Here is a 12,492-nt window from a genome sequence, read left to right on the forward strand (position 1 = left end):
CATCAGTATGCCCTGTATTTAAGAATTCAGGTGATAAGTCATCTCCCTCTCAGTACAGACCAAGAAGTCTCCTGTGTGTAATGAATAAGTTGTTGGAATCCATATTAAATAAAGAAGTAGTCAACCAACTCAACAGACACAACCTTCTTAGTGACATGCAATATGATTTCCGCTTCACAAGATCTACAGCAGATGTGCTAACGGTTATATCTCATAGGATTAGTGAATCTTTTAAGAAAGCTCCCTTTCTAGGGCAATTGCTCTTGACATATCGAAGGCCTTCGATAAGGTATGGCATAAGGGCCTACTGCACAAGATTTCCAGGTACGATATCACTGGAAATGTTTTCTCAATTATTAAATAATTTCTCTCCGATAGGCTCATAAGAGTAGTAGTTGATGGGCAGAAATCAGAGGCCCACAATATTAATGCTGGAGTCCTTCAGGGGTCCATCCTGGGCCCAATTCTCTTCCTGATCTACATCAATGATCTCCCAAAACATATACTTAAATCATTCATTGACATCTATGCTGATGACACGACCATGAAATGTCTATTAAAATTTTAATAATTAATTTATGTTTTATATATCACAAATTGAAGATAAAAAAATCAATAAAGAAAATATTCTAATTTAAAACAAAAAAAAAAAGAACAGTTTTTTGGAAATTTACCTGTAAAGTCCAAAGTGTAAAACCCTTTTTTTTTTTTTAAAAACCACGTTGATTATTTTTTTTTTTAAATGAAAGCTCATGTTATGCTTACATCGTCAAGTAAATACCAGACGCTGATGGCAAATATTTCTATTTCATTGAATGTTTTCTTTTTGTTAGATATTTAAAAAAAAAAAAATTTAGTCGATAAAGAAGTATTAAAATATATCAATCAAAAACTCGCATATTTTATTAAAAGAATTAAAAAAAAAAAAAAAAAAAAAAAAAAATCGATGAAGCGGATTTTTTGTTCTAGGGGAAAAACTTATGAGTGAATGTGCGTTTCCTTTTTAAATACGGAGGATGAAAAATACTAATTTGGTTAACACACGCAATAAAAATGAGACATTTTTTATATCCCTTGGACGAATCCGTAATTCATAAATTTCATTTTAGCAGGAGGAGCTCTTTACAGCTTCGCGCAAAACACGTTACGAAAATGCGATTTTCTACGACCCTCGCTTTAAAAAATCCTTTTATTTAAAAAAGACATGGAATTTAAAATATAAATATGGATAAATTCTTAATAATTAAGGATGGAACTACCCATTTAATAGTATATTTTTTTTTAAGTGATTTTTTGGCATTTATATATATATATATACATATATTTATAAGCAAGTCAAAATATGTTGATTTTCTTTATATTTTTTTTTTAAGAAAACCGCTTTAAAAAACAAATATTGCATAATTTGCTATTAAACCTGTTATTTTTTTTTTAAATTTGGTCTTTGCTCCTTTAATTGAAAAAAAAATTAGGGTTTGAATTACATTTTTCAAGTAGTTATAAACTTCGAAAAATAGTAAGTTGAATTATTAAAGTTCTGATCATCATTTTTAATGGCCACTTTCTGATACACCTACAAAACCAGTGACTTCCTAACATAATGCCACTCAAATATTTTTAAACTACTTTTTTTTCTTTTATTTTTTAATACAAATTTTTTTTTTTTTTTCTACCGAATTTCATTTTTTTCACATATTTCATCAAATATTTATTTACAGCGCAAAAATGAAACAATTATCTTAATAAACAAGAGATACAAAATTATATGTATAAGATTTGCCAAAGAAGAAAATATCAATTTTCTTTGTTGGCGGATAATTTACATCACGATGGCAATTTCGATGACATTTATTTCAACAATAAAATGATTCAAAAGAAAATAAAATATTTAAAAAAAATATTTGTGAAGTTTGATATGAGAACAAAAAAAATCGATAGTTTAAACAAATATTTGATAGTTTTCTTGATTAAGAGGATATTTTTATAGATGGGATAGTTATGTGGAATAAACAGTGCATTCGTGTGTGTGTATATATATATATATATATCTCAAATATTGCGGCTACAAAATCTCGTCAAAGTGCTCTCTTAAAAAATCCATAATTTTGAAGACAGACGTCTTGTGTTTTATTGAAAGTAGAAAAACTATTTTTGGCGGGATTTTAAAAGCTCGAAAAACAAATGGCGGTTTTTATGCGGCAATTTATGCATTGTGTCTCATTGGGAGGAGGAGGGCGCAATTTTTAAACAATCAAAAGAAGAAAACGGTGAAAAAAGAGTGTAAGTGGAGGGGGGGGTCAAATGATAAAAGAGACAGCAAGATAAAAGAGAGCAGAAAGATAGAAGGGGTGTAGAAGAGAGAGACGTGGTGTAGAAGAGAGAGACGTGGTGTAGAAGAGAGAAAAAGAGACAGATGTAATAGAGATAATGCTATCAGATAGAAAGAGATCGAGCAAAAAGATAGAGGGGTGTAAAAAGAGAGAGTAGAAGTGAAAAAGAAAGGGAGTGGGAGAGTGTAACGGATAAGGAGGATGTAAAACAGTGTAAAAAGAGATAATGGGATGTAAAAGAGAGCACAGCGACTGGGTGGTGTAAAAGAGAGAGTAGGTGGTGTAAAAGAGAGAGAGAGAGTAGGTGGTGTAAAAGAGAGAGAGAGAGTAGGGAGTGTAAAAGAGAGAGAGAGTAGGGAGTGTAAAAGAGATAGAGAGAGAGTAGGGAGTGTAAAAGAGAGAGAGAGAGAGAGAGAGTAGGGAGTGTAAAAGAGAGAGAGAGAGAGAGTAGGGAGTGTAAAAGAGAGAGAGAGAGAGTAGGGAGTGTAAAAGAGAGAGAGAGAGAGAGAGAGAGTAGGGAGTGTAAAAGAGAGTAAGAGAGAGTAGGGAGTGTAAGAGAGAGAGTAGGGAGTGTAAAAAAGAGAGAGAGTAGGGAGTGTAAAAAAGAGAGAGAGTAGGGAGTGTAAAAAAGAGAGAGAGTAGGGAGTGTAAAAAAGAGAGAGAGTAGGGAGTGTAAAAAAGAGAGAGAGTAGGGAGTGTAAAAAAGAGAGAGAGTAGGGAGTGTAAAAAAGAGAGAGTAGGGAGTGTAAAAAAGAGAGAGAGTAGGGAGTGTAAAAGAGAGAGAGAGCGAGTGGGAGTGTAAAAGAGAGAGAGAGTAGGGAGTGTAAAAAAGAGAGAGAGAGCGAGTGTAAAAAAGAGAGAGAGAGCGAGTGGGAGTGTAAAAAAGAGAAAGAGCGAGTGGGAGTGTAAAAAAGAGAGAGAGCGAGTGGGAGTGTAAAAGAGAGAGAGAGCGAGTGGGAGTGTAAAAAAGAGAGAGAGAGCGAGTGGGAGTGTAAAAAAGAGAGAGAGAGCGAGTGGGAGTGTAAAAAAGAGAGAGAGAGCGAGTGGGAGTGTAAAAAAGAGAGAGAGAGCGAGTGGGAGTGTAAAAAAGAGAGAGAGCGAGTGGGAGTGTAAAAAAGAGAGAGAGCGAGTGGGAGTGTAAAAAAGAGAGAGAGCGAGTGGGAGTGTAAAAAAGAGAGAGAGCGAGTGGGAGTGTAAAAAAGAGAGAGAGCGAGTGGGAGTGTAAAAAAGAGAGAGAGCGAGTGGGAGTGTAAAAAAGAGAGAGAGCGAGTGGGAGTGTAAAAAAGAGAGAGAGCGAGTGGGAGTGTAAAAAAGAGAGAGAGCGAGTGGGAGTGTAAAAAAGAGAGAGAGCGAGTGGGAGTGTAAAAAAGAGAGAGAGCGAGTGGGAGTGTAAAAAAGAGAGAGAGCGAGTGGGAGTGTAAAAAAGAGAGAGAGCGAGTGGGAGTGTAAAAAAGAGAGAGAGCGAGTGGGAGTGTAAAAAAGAGAGAGAGCGAGTGGGAGTGTAAAAAAGAGAGAGAGCGAGTGGGAGTGTAAAAAAGAGAGAGAGCGAGTGGGAGTCTAGAGAAGAGAGAGCGAGTGGGAGTCTAGAGAAGAGAGAGCGAGTGGGAGTCTAGAGAAGAGAGAGCGAGTGGGAGTCTAGAGAAGAGAGAGCGAGTGGGAGTCTAGAGAAGAGAGAGCGAGTGGGAGTCTAGAGAAGAGAGAGCGAGTGGGAGTCTAGAGAAGAGAGAGCGAGTGGGAGTCTAGAGAAGAGAGAGCGAGTGGGAGTCTAGAGAAGAGAGAGCGAGTGGGAGTCTAGAGAAGAGAGAGCGAGTGGGAGTCTAGAGAAGAGAGAGCGAGTGGGAGTCTAGAGAAGAGAGAGCGAGTGGGAGTCTAGAGAAGAGAGAGCGAGTGGGAGTCTAGAGAAGAGAGAGCGAGTGGGAGTCTAGAGAAGAGAGAGCGAGTGGGAGTCTAGAGAAGAGAGAGCGAGTGGGAGTCTAGAGAAGAGAGAGCGAGTGGGAGTCTAGAGAAGAGAGAGCGAGTGGGAGTCTAGAGAAGAGAGAGCGAGTGGGAGTCTAGAGAAGAGAGAGCGAGTGGGAGTCTAGAGAAGAGAGAGCGAGTGGGAGTCTAGAGAAGAGAGAGCGAGTGGGAGTCTAGAGAAGAGAGAGCGAGTGGGAGTCTAGAGAAGAGAGAGCGAGTGGGAGTCTAGAGAAGAGAGAGCGAGTGGGAGTCTAGAGAAGAGAGAGCGAGTGGGAGTCTAGAGAAGAGAGAGCGAGTGGGAGTCTAGAGAAGAGAGAGCGAGTGGGAGTGTAGAAGAGACAGTGGGTGGGAGTGTAGAAGAGAGCACAGAGAGAGTGGAGGGTTTAGGAGACAGAGCATAAAGAGTGCAGGAGAGTGAACACATACCGGGGTGGTATAAGAGAGAAAGAGGGAAGAGAGATTAGCAAATTACAAAAGGTCTTTAAAAATATTAATATGACAAATACTTATCTAACAGATCATTGTTTTTAGGGAGATATACTTTTAAATATGAAAAGATTTCGAAACCGTTTTTTTTTTTTTTGCTCATAAAAATACAATATTCATTTGTACAAATAAAATAAAAACTCAAGTAAAATTAATTAAAAAAAATTTCAATCAGTATAAAAAAAAAAACTACCGAATAAAACATTTAATGATGGGTTTCTTTTTCGTTTTAATTTACAATCAATATTTCCCTGTCGTCCTTTTCTCTCAATTTTTTTTCCAACACCGACTCATGTCAATAATTACTTTGAATCAAGATAGATCTTTTCCAGCAAGAACGACTTAATTTATGGCATTTTCAAGCATTAAATTGATTGATTTATCGATTGATACTTATGTCTTTGCGAAGATAACCTTAAATCAAAACCAATAAATAAAAACATTTCATACAAGATCCGTTTTTAATCAAACAGGATGAATGTTTTAAGTGTAGAAATTTATGTAAAACTAGAAGAATACCCGTCCCAGGACGGGTAAAACTAGTTCTTTGAACAGTTTGGCACCACTTTTACGACTCCATTCCAAAGATTAGAATCATTATTCTTATTTTGATTAAAATCCATTACATGATTTTAATTCTAGAAAATATCGCACAATTAAATTTTCTCTTTGAAGAACGCAGTATTAAAATTTCCGTAAAAGACTAGCTATTCAGAATGGAATTATGAATTTTGTAGGATATAAGCAATTGCTACTTAACTTCAAGTATCTGAATGAATTAATTTTGTTAATTAGGTACATAAATATATATAAATTATTTTCGATATTCTTTATAAAATTAGAAAAATATTTGTACAAATACAAAGAAAATTAATTACTCATACATAACTATTCTGCACCACTTTTACGTCGTTTTATGAAAATTAAAATCGACATTAAAATCATACTAAACCTTATTTGTAGAATCCATGCTAAAATATTGATTCTATTAAAATGTCTAAAATTTAACGCTTAAGCTTAAGAGGTTTTCAAAAGAAATTGAAATTCAAGGAATTTTAATTACTGTCACATGATTATAAATCAATATCGCATAAAAAAATTGATAAATTTGAATTGCCAAATTCGTGCTCTAAAACCGAATTCAAATGGTCCAAAGAAAACTGAAATGTTGGGATAGGTAAAAATTCCTTGGACAGTTTTGCACCATTTTTATGGCCGCATTCCAACGATTAGAGTCTTCAAGTTTAGCATCCTTATTCCTACTTTGATCGAAATCCATTACATTAATTGTTGTCCAGCTGTTTTAGAGTCCTTAGGGAACGAACTCACACACATACACAAAGTTCCTTTTATATAATAGTAGATAAACAATTGTCTCCCTTACAACTAAAATTTCTATTTGCTTTTCTGCAGCAGTTTAAAAAATGTTGAAACAAATAAAAATTAAAAAGGTTATCCTGACGCTCCGCACTTCTTTATTTACATTGGAAGTGACGTCACACAAATCTTATAATACGGATGGCTACAATTGTAAAAATAATTTGTTTTATTTTTCTTTCATTTTGAGCTCCTTTTTTCTCCCGTTTGTTTTTGTTTTCTACAATTAATAAATCAGTTTACAAGTAAATTCAATCTTAGAAACTATTCGTTTGCCGTAATTTTAAACGTTATTTTCATTTTCAGCGACCTCGAAAACCTTAAAGAGTGGTAATTTTAAAGGAATTTGAGGGTGGAGTAATTCTTCATATTTACCTTTTTTTTTAATTGAATTGTTAGGTGAAAGTACAGAATAGTTACAATACACCCTCTCTTCCCCATGTTAATAATAGGTTTCTAAATAATAGCGTTAAAAAATAGCTCGGGTCGTAAAGTGCAGGAGTGCAGGAGTACTGCAGGAGGACTGCAGGAGTACCTATAAAAAGTAACGCCGGATCGGAAAAAGAGCTCAAAATGAAAATAAAATAAATTCTCCGCTCAAAATAAGAAATGGGAGAAAAAAAAAAAAGTTAAATTCTCCGCTGTGTTAGTAATTAAAAACTAAAACAAATTCTCAAAATGAAAAGAAATGTTAGATTCTCCGCTCAAATACCAATATAACAAATGGGAGAGAAAAAAAAAATTTAATTTGCTAAAACAAATTATTTTTTTACTTGTAAACTGGTTTATTAATTGTAGAAAACAAAAACAAACGGGAGAAAAAAGGAGCTCAAAATGAAAGAAAAATAAAACAAATTATTTTTACAATTGTAGCCATCCGTATTATAAGATTTGTGTGACGTCACTTCCAATGTAAATAAAGAAGTGTGCGGAGTGTCAGGATAACCAATTAAAAACTAAAATGACTTCAACATATCCCAGGCAATACCGGGTTAGTACAGCTAAACATAGAAACATGTACATAAAGATTGGTTCCAAATTTTCTTTCGACTGTACAGAAAATATTAGATTTACAAAAAAAAAAAAAAAAAAAAAAAAGATTTAATAAACTTTCATCTCTGCGCAATTAGATGTGTCATTCCGGAAGTCCTACAGGCGGAAGTTTTCCTTCAACTGATTTAAGTCTCATTCCTTGCGACGGTTGAACGAGTCTCTCATTATTACTACACATCAAATTAAGTGCTGGAATGGGTTTTAATTTCCTCCTGCCTAGGGATGCTACAAAAAAAAAAAAATTTTTTTTTTTACTTCATATTATTTGGATTCGTTAGACCTCTGTTCTAATCTTAAGTGTTAATTTCACGTTTCGGTTGATGAAACCTCCAGTCATTTTCAGGTGTATTAAGCACAGTGTCACTTTGATGTAGGGGGCTACTATCGGGAACATAGGTTGCAGGGATACTATATAGGAAATCGAGCAGTAAGATGTCTGTTCACATTATACTTGGATTTCTGCATGTAAAGTACAGTTGGGAAAGCAGGTACCCGGAAGGGAGTTCCAAAGTCTAGCAGTTCTGAGGAAGAAACTATTGGAGTAGAAGGCTTTCTTATATCTAGGGCTCTCTGTGTAGGGGTGGGATTTTGCTGCTTGTTGGTTTGTCAGAGGTATATACGTCGAGGGGGTACAAGGGCTGATAGTTCGTCGGAGCATCTACCATTAAAATACTTGACATCTATGCTGATGACACGACCATCTATGGCAGCACGTCAAAGGCCGTAAATGACAAAGTTCTCCGATTCTCTCTCCTTTGATCTTGAGCACGTGGTACAGTGAGGGAAGAGGTGGCTGGTTACTTTTAATGCATCTAAAACGTAGCTCCTATCTTTACATCATCAACGCTCTGATCCCCATCGGGCATCAATTGAAATGGATAGCTCTCGTCTAGGGGAGGCTCCATGGGCTCCATGTCTTGATAAACTTCTGGGATTAACCTTTACTCCTGACCTAAAACGGAACTCTTACATCAGGTCTGTTGCCAAATGGTAGGATCCTTCTACTACTTTAGAAGATATCTCACTACTGATGCAATTCTCTATCTGTATAAAAGCCAAGTACGTCCAAGGATGGAGTACTGCTGCTACATCTAGGAAGGAGCTGCTAAAAACAGCCTATCCTGCCTTGACAGAGTACAAAATAGACTTCGTGGTTTGGTGGGGGATGCCCTTTTCTCTTCCCTGCAACTTCTCTCCCACAGAAGAGACGTTGCGAGCCTGTCTTTGTTTTGTTATTTCCATGGCAAATGCTCGTCTGAGCTCCATCCTCTGGTTCCCCCTTGCCAATCTTTCACAAAAAACACCTGTCTAACTGAAACCACTGTCAATAATTTTCCCCATTCTTTATCTGCGCCTAAATCAAAACGTAGATTTCATGAGCAGAGCTTTCTCAGGAGTGTACGATTGTGGAACTCTCTTCCATTCGCCTGTTTCCCCACTCGACTACAACTTGGATGTCTTCAAATCCAACATAAACAAATTCCTGATAAACCGCCCCCTTAAGTACGACACTTTATCAAATCTCTAATACTAACGATTACTACGATACTATCCCATTGATTACTGTACACGCAATAACCCTTATCCCCGAGTGGCTTCCAGGCAAAAAAAAAAAAAGTGGTGACTTCCATGCAAAAAAAAAAAAAAAAAAAACTTGTAGAACAGGCAGAGGGATGCAACATTTCGTCGATGGGACAAAGGTTGAAGCTTAGAAGACACTTCAGGACCTATCACATTGGCGACTCTTTTGAGCCCTGTCTTGTCGAACTTAGGAATCATTCTAACTTGGGAATTTGCACGGAATTTCAAATGGAACTTTTTACTGAACCTTCAACCTCCAGAGAATTTTTCCAAGTACTTTATTCACTATACTACAGGTACTTGTGGACAAGGACTTATGGCATAGTGAACAAATCTGTGAGTGATAAGAAGTGTGGGAGGAATAAGGTAGTCAGAACACCAGAGTTGATTGGCCAAATAAAGAATTTCATGAATAAGGACAGTCGTGTATATAGAGAGACAATACGTGCACAGTTTGATGTCAGTGCACGCAATAATTCACGAGGAACTGAAGATGCAGAAAGATTTGCACAAATGCACCAGTCCATAACTCCATCTTTATCACAGATTATTTGACAAAGATTGGCATCAAGACAGTTCCTCACCCTCCCTATAGCTCAGACCTTGCTCCCTGTGACTTTCGTTATTCCCTAAGCTCAAGGAAAACCTTAGACGCTGTCGTTATGAGGCAGGCAGCTAAATCCCACCCCCACACAGTAGAGATCCCTAGATGTAAAAGATTCTTTCTACTCAAGTAGTTTCTTCTCCAGAATCGCTAGACTCTGGAATTCCATTCCAAGTCCCTGCTTCCCCAACTGCACTGACATGCAGAAGTTCAAGTGTAATGTGAACGGACATCTTGCTGCCCAAATCCCAACATAGTACCCCAGTAGTTGTGGCCCCTGATAGTAGCCCCCTACACCAAAGTGGCAATGTGCCTTGTTTGGGGTGTGGGGTAAAAAAAAAAAAAAAAAAAAAAAAAAAAAAAAGATGAAAGAGGCTGTGACATGGGTTATTGAAATGCTCACACAAGAGAACTTCTATGGGCGTTCCAGAAGCAGTTGGAACGGTACAAGTGCATTGTATTTATTTATTGCGGACTATTATCCTCATCTTTCTTAGTTGCTGTTTCACAACATTTCGGCTAACTATTCCTCGGGCCTTCATCAGGTGGAAACTGCGACAGGATAGCAATTACTGCCTTCCATAGTTGCTGTAGTCTCACCACGTTTTTGGCCAAGTAAACCTCTGGCCGGCTTTGGGTAGGATTGAAACCGCGATCTTCAGACAAAAACGTGGTGAGACAACAACAACTATGGAAGACAGTAATTGCTGAGAATGCAGTTAGGAGATTCAAAGTTCCTATTCTGTCGTGGATGTATCTGAATTTTCACAATGAGGTTCTTTCCCATTTTTTTTTTATCTCCTTTGCAAAAAAAAAAAAAACAAATTATATTGAACTAAATACAGTCCACATTATGACACCCCATGCCTAACAGTGATGTTAAAAATTCATCATGATTCGTTAATTAGTTGAGTAATGGATCCTATACATGCAAATATGTAAACACATACACATTGCTTTTAAATCTATAAATATGCAGATAACAAGATGTACATCAAAAGTATAACTGCCTTTTTTTTTTTTGTTTTTGTTGTTTTGGTAATTATCTACTTTGTTTTTACGTAACCCACATACACAACAAAGGTCGGTAGACTTGAAGTTAATGATGATACATTCCTGCTTTCCTTTTAAGTGATGCTGGACGCCATCCTTGTCTATCTAATAAGAAAGTCTCCATTAATATATCTGTACGTCTTGATTAGACAGCAGGTGGTGAGTTTACCATCGTCCCTCAACAATCGGCCATAAGTAATTAACACAAAATCCAATCGAGAAAAATCGGAGGAGAGAGAGAGAGAGGGAGAGAGAGAGGGAGAGAGAGAGGGAGAGAGAGGGAGAGAGAGAGAGGGAGAGAGAGAGAGAGAAACCAATTTTCCACGATTGCAACAGAATCACAAATCTGAAATGGAATCTGGTTTTTACATAGAAAAAATCCTAACAAGACTAGCGAGATCAGCTGGAAACGGCACGCTTGTTTGCGTTTATCTGCATAATTGATTGTTAATGATGATATTCCGTTTGAAATAATTCATTTATACTTTAAGCCAAGGATTAGCAACCTAAAGCTTGAGGGCTGAATCCGGCCCGCGAGCCTGATTACCAATGATTATTTTTAACATGAAAGACGAGACTTTTGAATTCAGCAAAAGGCCTGTTGCTATATCTTCCTCTGATCCACCCAACCAAATTTGTATACTATAACAAAAACGCAATCAAAACTCAGTCACCTCCATTTCTGCATAAAATAAAACAATAAGCATAAAATAAAATTTGAGAACCGATTTGACCGTCTGACCAGCAAACAGGACAGCTTCAAAGGGACAATGTTGTCTCAATCGGCTTTCTATTTCATTCTTCTAACAGTGACACCTTCATCGTTTACTGCTGCCATCTACCCTATGTAAATTGCTGGAATCTTGCAATGGTGAGGACAGCCAATTCTGAAGATCTGAGGCAGCTTATGGAAGACAGGAAAATCTAGAGAGATTGAGTTACACTGGTCCGGGCAAGGATCCCGACCATTATATATATATATATATATATATATATATATATTATTTTTAAAATATAATTATTCACTACACATATTTCGTCGTCTATGACTCGTCTGAGTGGCTGAATCTAGCGAGATTCGAAATCGGTGCCCCAGGGTAATGAGCCTGACCTCTTTACCCGCTGGTCCATCTCGCCGACTGTTAAGATATATCGTGATTTATTTAGATGTTATTTGTTTTTGCGATACGTTTTGAATGAATTCAATTATTAACAAAAGTGCATTTTTACCTAAATGCGAGTTGGGAATAATTTTCCCTTTAACCAATTTGGAACCCCCACTTGGGGAGCGGTATATATGTATATTATTTTTAAAATATAATTATCCACTGACACTTTGTAGAGAAGTGACATTAGTTAAGAAACAATAAATTAAATTCAGAGTTAGAGTTTTTCAGTTAAAAACAATTACTGATTCATTTCCTGTGCTGTACTAATACATGATAACATTAAAAATCATGCTTAATTCTTGATAACATTAAATAATATAAATGACCATTTCACCCCCCCCCCCTCCAAAAAAAAATAAATAAATAAATAAAATAAAGTTTTTCTTTTTCTTTTTCTTAATATCATTTTCTAGTGTTATATTGATTTAAAAAAAAAAAAATACCAACTTTGTAGGGGTTTGTTGTGTATTTTTGGAGTTTTAGCTGCACATACAAACACACAGACAACTGCCCTTTAGATTATCAGATTTACCCGACGTTGTCCAGGACAAAAGTAACCTATTATTAAAAGGTTCTATCTTTACATCTCTGTATTTGTCTCTCTTTCTCTTCCCAACCACCTCTTTCTCCTCCACTCCTTTCTAGCTGAACTCACAGACAACTTTTCTTTATGAAATAAGTCGGAATTTTCTTTCAAAATTAATACATAACACTGAAAAACTAACCCACTTCCCACATAAAACCTGGCCCAGTTGGCTCCCAGAGAATAAATAATTTTTTTCTAAATTATAGATATCATTTATATAATGCTACGCCGATCAAGAAAATACCAACTTTGTGGGTGCTTGTTCTATAGTTTGACTTTTAGTTGGACATATAAACA

General features: G+C 36.4%; 1 protein-coding gene across 1 annotated transcript in view; it reads right to left on the minus strand.

The window, feature by feature from the left end:
- LOC145266606 (uncharacterized) overlaps positions 1-12,492 on the minus strand; it is a 155,045-nt gene that overhangs the window by 57,032 nt on the left and 85,521 nt on the right. The window lies entirely within an intron of this gene.

The sequence above is a fragment of the Euprymna scolopes genome, chromosome 41 (genome assembly GCF_053919585.1).
Source record: "Euprymna scolopes isolate OS-2025 chromosome 41, ASM5391958v1, whole genome shotgun sequence".
Taxonomy (NCBI): domain Eukaryota; kingdom Metazoa; phylum Mollusca; class Cephalopoda; order Sepiida; family Sepiolidae; genus Euprymna; species Euprymna scolopes.